Here is a 6032-nt window from a genome sequence, read left to right on the forward strand (position 1 = left end):
CCCTTTAACTATCCTATGTGTGTATATCGGTTAACATATCTAACTGCTTGCAGACTTATTGGTGAGATGGGAGACCAACACAAATACAATCACACATAAATAGACATCACATAACACTAGCACATACGAGTAAAACCCAAGATGGGAAAAACCTTGGTGAGAAATGCTATTGGAGACTACTACTCCAATCCAACCTCACAATCAATCTTTGATTACAATGTTTAGGGCACCAACCCAAGGAGCACCAACCCAAGGAGCTACAACCCCTGCACCAAGCTACAACTTAGTGAATACAAAAACAAATTTTGATACCAAAGTTATCTTCTTGTTACAAATGAATTTTGTGACACTTCTTCAAATCTCTCTATTGGATCTCTTGTCTAGTTCTCTATCGGTTCTCTCTCTATTGGTTCTCTTTGTCAGTTTCTTCTTCTCTGTACTACTCTATTACTTTCCACTAGTACAATCTTCTATCAGTTATATAGTTGCCTTCACTGCAGTTACCTTCACTTCTTCTCTATAGTCATGGACACTATCGGTTCTTCACTTTTCTTGGTTGAACACTTCAACTTGGTTCTCCCTCACACTCAGTCTCTTCTATATCTCCTTGATGAGCACTTGACTGACTTGCTCTCACATGCAACAGCTCAACAATATCTTTGGCTTGCATGTTTATATCCTAGTTTTCCCACCAAAAGCCAATTCAAATCTCAAATGGTTAGGGTTTCCTCATCAACCTCAAGGAAAACCAAATCCAATCAGATCTTATCCAATCTTATATCCCAGATAGCTATCTGCGCATCACCGCCATTAATGTGTCTTCCAATACACGGTTTCTAAATTTATCTAACATGGATAGTCAGTTGGCAAGACACAAGATCAATCACCATTAATGGTTCATAGATTCCATCATCAACCTCATCTTGCACTTGGACACTCTGCATTGATCACCTTAGTTCAAGCTTCCTCGATCCGTGCACCTCTGCAACACACCCCATTATTTACGGGGTCTACCATTAATATCGACCAACTCTGCAACAACCTCGTCGGTGCACACCTCATCTACCTCTACATGCGTGTCTGCTACCTTGACTCCACATGGCATCCATGTCAGCATCCACCTCTACTCAAACAACTATGTCGGTATGGATTGGATCACCGACCAACTCCAATATTGGGTTCCACTAATAGCTTAATAACCATTCCGGTTAAACCCTCAAACTAGATAGTCATTAACCTTGCACTCTGCTTCTCTTCTCATGGAACATTTCAATCAGTTAGCACTCTTGCTAACCTTCCTTATGCATATCTTCATCAGAGGGGAAGTCTTATGCATCTGCACCTTGTCCATATTATCGATGGACTTACATACCGATAAACACCTTGATGACATCATGTCATCAACATTCAACAGAATCCATCTTTAATCCAACCATTTTCCTCTGCCTGCATTTTCTCAGCCTTGCTTTCTTCTTGATCAGCTTGGACCTTATATCAATCAATTTTTCAAAGAGACAAACCCATCACTCTCCATTTGTACCAACAACTCACCATTCCTTCTTTGTCGGTTTAGTGCATATTCTTGATCTCATGCACTTGAGGCATTCCTTTGATTCACCGGTAGATCTAGTGTGAGCCTTTAAATACTTGCCTTAACCTCTTCTTCCTTATCTCACAGAACTATGATGCACACTATGCATAATAGGAGATCAGCTCCACTTACCGGTAGTAATGAATCCTTGTCATCTACATCTTGCAATGCACTCATGTGGCTTCCATGTTTGTGTAGTATATCTTCAAACAAGAACATGCGATTCACTGTCAGTCATCCCTTCACATGGTGACTGCATCTCTATTTGGTGGGAGTCCTATTGTTCTACATCCACACAACATACTGGTCACCCTTACATCCTTTACCTCCCATGTTGATGTGATTTAGGTAGCATTCTGCCTCTTCATCACAAACAACAACTCAAGCACCTTGCCCATCCTTCTTGTACACTGGCCTTGAGCTTGTCGGTTGGCCACTACTCACTATTAACACAACTCTTACCAGTTGACATCCTTTCCTTAACAGTGAAAGACTTTACTGGTAACATGTCCATTTCATCCACATAAGTCAGACACTAACCTGTGTAACGGTGTCCTTAGTGATCATTCCTCTGAATTAAATTCTCTCCCTTACCTTACTAGTATTTTGTAATACAAGGTGATATCAAATATATCTCATCCTATACTCATCCATGACAGTGTTGAAAATACATCAATTCTACCGGCAGTCACCCTATACTAGTTGACATCAATGACAACATAATGCCAACACTTAACTCTTTCACTTTCTAATTTATATCTCCCTTTAACTCTTCTATCTCCTTCCACTTCTGTCTTCCACCTTTTCATTCTTCATTCTTTCATTCCTCCACTTTCAAAAACGTAGTTTTTGATGAAAATAAATAGTTTCTTTATTTTTTTAACTTTCTCATTTTCACTCCAATTACCTAATTCTCTCAATCAATCCTATTCACTCATTACTCGAATTTCAAATCAATCATAGCCATTGATCATAATCAAAATCTTATATTTAAACCGATCAAATCCTCTTTTTTTACAACCACATTTTTTAATATCCTTGCAATTTGTTTTATCAGTTTTCTTATCACATATTTGCATTCACCTAATTGAGAGCTACAAACCATTTGAGAAGAAAGGAAGAAAAATGGAGCCACATTGAATAAATGTATTGTGATTGTGAAATTATTTTTTTATTTGCATTTTAATTTGATGTCTCTATTGGTGTGATTAGGTAATTTGCATAGGGCTTAGCTTTGTGGTTAGCTTTTAAAATTATGCTAGTTTATTCCTGATTTCCTAGTTGACATTTTGGTGAACTTGATGTGAATCACATCCAGATCTTATGAATTTGTGAGTTTTTGTGTGCATGTAGGTGTAAAACAATGTCTTTTTACCTTTTATGTACCCCAAAGGTAGACCTCCACAATTGACACTAGAGGTGCACAATTACAACTTATTTATGCATAGTTAGCACCAGAGTTGCGTAGTTGCATCTTATTTATGCGTGGTTGACACCAATGTTGTGTAGTTGTAGCTTCTTTCTACATAATTGCAGCTTATTTCTGTGTAGTTGGGCTCTATTGCTACATAGTTGACCCTTTTCTATGGCACAATTATTGATTTTAGTTGACCTTTTAATCCTTGTTTGCATGGAGGGGTTTTTGATGATCTAATTTCTAACATGTAGGGTTTATATGATGAATGTTTATGATAAGTTTATCAAATTAAAATGAAACACAAATTGCATCTAGTGTAATTAAGGGGTTTCAATGTACCACAATTCTCACATAGCCTAATTAGGGGATTAGTTTGACAATAATTCCCATTTTTTTTTGCTAATTGGATATAATGTATCATCACATAGCCTAATTAGGGGATCAGCTGACAACTTCTTCTCATTTTATTTTTCAAAATGTTTAAAATGAATCATCAAATAGTCTAATTAATGTTTCAATTGACATTGATTTTATATTTTAATTTGCAAAGCGACTAAAATGAATCTCATCTAGCATAATTAGGGGATCAACTGACAACTTCTTCTCATTTTATTTTTCAAAGTGTTTAAAATGAATCATCAAATAGTCTAATTAATGTTTCAATTGACATTGATTTTATATTTTAATTTGCAAAGCGACTAAAATGAATCTCATCTAGCATAATTAGGGTTTTGATTTTGTTTCAAATTTCCATTTAATTTTGCAAATTTGTTTTTTAGAACCCTAAAATTGATGTTATTAATGTTTTGTTTGGCCTTGTGGCGATCATGGGATGAAGGTTTAATGAGAAAACTACTATTGAATTTGATGCAAGATGTTTGACAAAGATTTGTAATTTTAAACAATTGTGTGTTTGCTTTCCTAATTTAGAAAATACTTATTTTGCTAAAGGTTAATGATCAAATGTGTGTTTTCTATATCTTGTGCGCTTGCACTATGTGTGGTCGACCTACAGTTCCATTGATTATCCTCTCCCCTTTTTTTGGTGTAAGATAAAAGTGTTAATGATGCCGAAATTTTCCATTTTTAGAAAATAGTCTACCTTGAGGGAAAAAGTACTCACCCCAAGGGATGACTCTAAATAGTACTTTCCTTTGGTCTTCTATACAAATGGCCTAGGATAAAGCCAAAGCTACCTAGCCACATGCATCTACACTAATAGTTCCCTAGTACCCAAATTTGTGTGAGGTATATCAACCCTTGTTTGCAAGATTGGGATAGTCTATTAAGTGATTCACTATCGCATGGGTAGACATCAAGCCTCCAAATTTCCCCTACTAAGAACTAAATTGTTTTAGTGACCAAAACTCCTTATTTGTTGGTTCAGAGAGTGCACATTGTACCCCGAAGATACCCTCCATGTACCCTACATTGTGAGACGAAAAACTCCCTAGTTCATAAGGTTTTTTAACCTTTGGGATTAGAGAGAAGGTGTGCCAGTGCTATGTTCTTGGAGTGAGTTATACCTAATCTCTATCTATTAATAGTGTTTGTGGTATTCTATCATAAGGGTCTCAACAAATATCAGCCTCTTTCCAAGCCTAGGTCATATATTTTTTGTAGTCACATAAATCTGTCCATTTAATTAAATGAATATTTGCTATTTATTTGATTAAAAAAACCCACTAGCCATCAGTTAATTAAATTAACATTTAATTAATTCATCCTCAAACATTCTCCTATTAATTAAATAAATTATTCAATTTATTTCAATTAATTCATTAAACCAAATTCACAATCAATTAAATAAATAAATCCTATTTATTTAATTTAATCGCCTTTCTTCTTTTAAATAAATAATTAAAACATTTATTTAAATCATTCCCCCCCCCACTTGCATTCTTCCACAAATGCAAGTTGCAACCACAAGTTGAAATAAATTAATTTTATTTTAATTTAAATCCTATTTTCCCTCACCCACCAAATCCACTTGCACTCCTAAATCCCCTTTTAGATCCTTCTAACCACTTTCTAATCATTCCTAATTAGCCTAATCCATCCCCTAAATATTGTCACATTCTTAAGAAACTTGGAGTCACTTCTCAAAGCCTTCAAAGTCTTTGAAAAGCATTTAATGCTTTATGTGCCCAACAAGCTAACCTCTAAAGTCTTCCAAACCACTAATGGCTCTTACATGACCATTAATGGGTCTTACATGACCATTTATGGTTAAATCCACTTACTCCCATGGTTAGAGACTTTAACTCTAAACTCAACCCTCATGTAACCCATGCGTCTCCTCAAGCATTTATTGCTTTGATCATGGTTATCCTCACCAACTCTTGCACAAGAGTTTATCCATTGGATAAAGACATTATTTATTGGATAATGGCTTTATTCACTCAACTCAACATTAACCTTACCTCCCAAGTTAACCCTCAAGTCATGTCAAGCATTTAATGCTTATTCCCTCTCCTCTCAACTCATCTCTTGTTGACATTTGTCATCCTGGGATTGGGTTAAAATTATTTACATGGATCATTAGCCCTTTAATCCTGACCCTTGTTGAGATCACTCAATCTCAACCATCCATTACTCAATTTTACCTATAAACAGATCTCATTTCTTCATAATCCAGATCCTGAAAACTTGTATGCATTTAACTTATAGTCAATTTTAGAGAGAATTTTAGCATAATCCCTTATATTGTCATTTTGGACTAAAATTAATCTTAGTTCATTTTATAATATCTCATATTTAGTTTTTTTTACATTTGCATAACATAGTTTAAAGCATTTCAACCTTAAATCTCCATAAGACATCCATAGTGCAAAAAGTTGTGGAGAGCTACACTCATTTGGAAACTTGGACAGGAGAGGAACAAGGGAGGAGGAGCTACAAGCATGGTGGAAGGCATTTGGAGATGCCTTGTTGCATTTGTTTTCTTTGTCAAATGTTCTATTTTTCTTTTAGTGTCTCTCTTGATATGCTTGTTTAGAATAATCTTTGGTTGTTAACACTGAC

Source organism: Cryptomeria japonica, chromosome 4, assembly GCF_030272615.1.
Source record: "Cryptomeria japonica chromosome 4, Sugi_1.0, whole genome shotgun sequence".
NCBI lineage: Eukaryota > Viridiplantae > Streptophyta > Pinopsida > Cupressales > Cupressaceae > Cryptomeria > Cryptomeria japonica.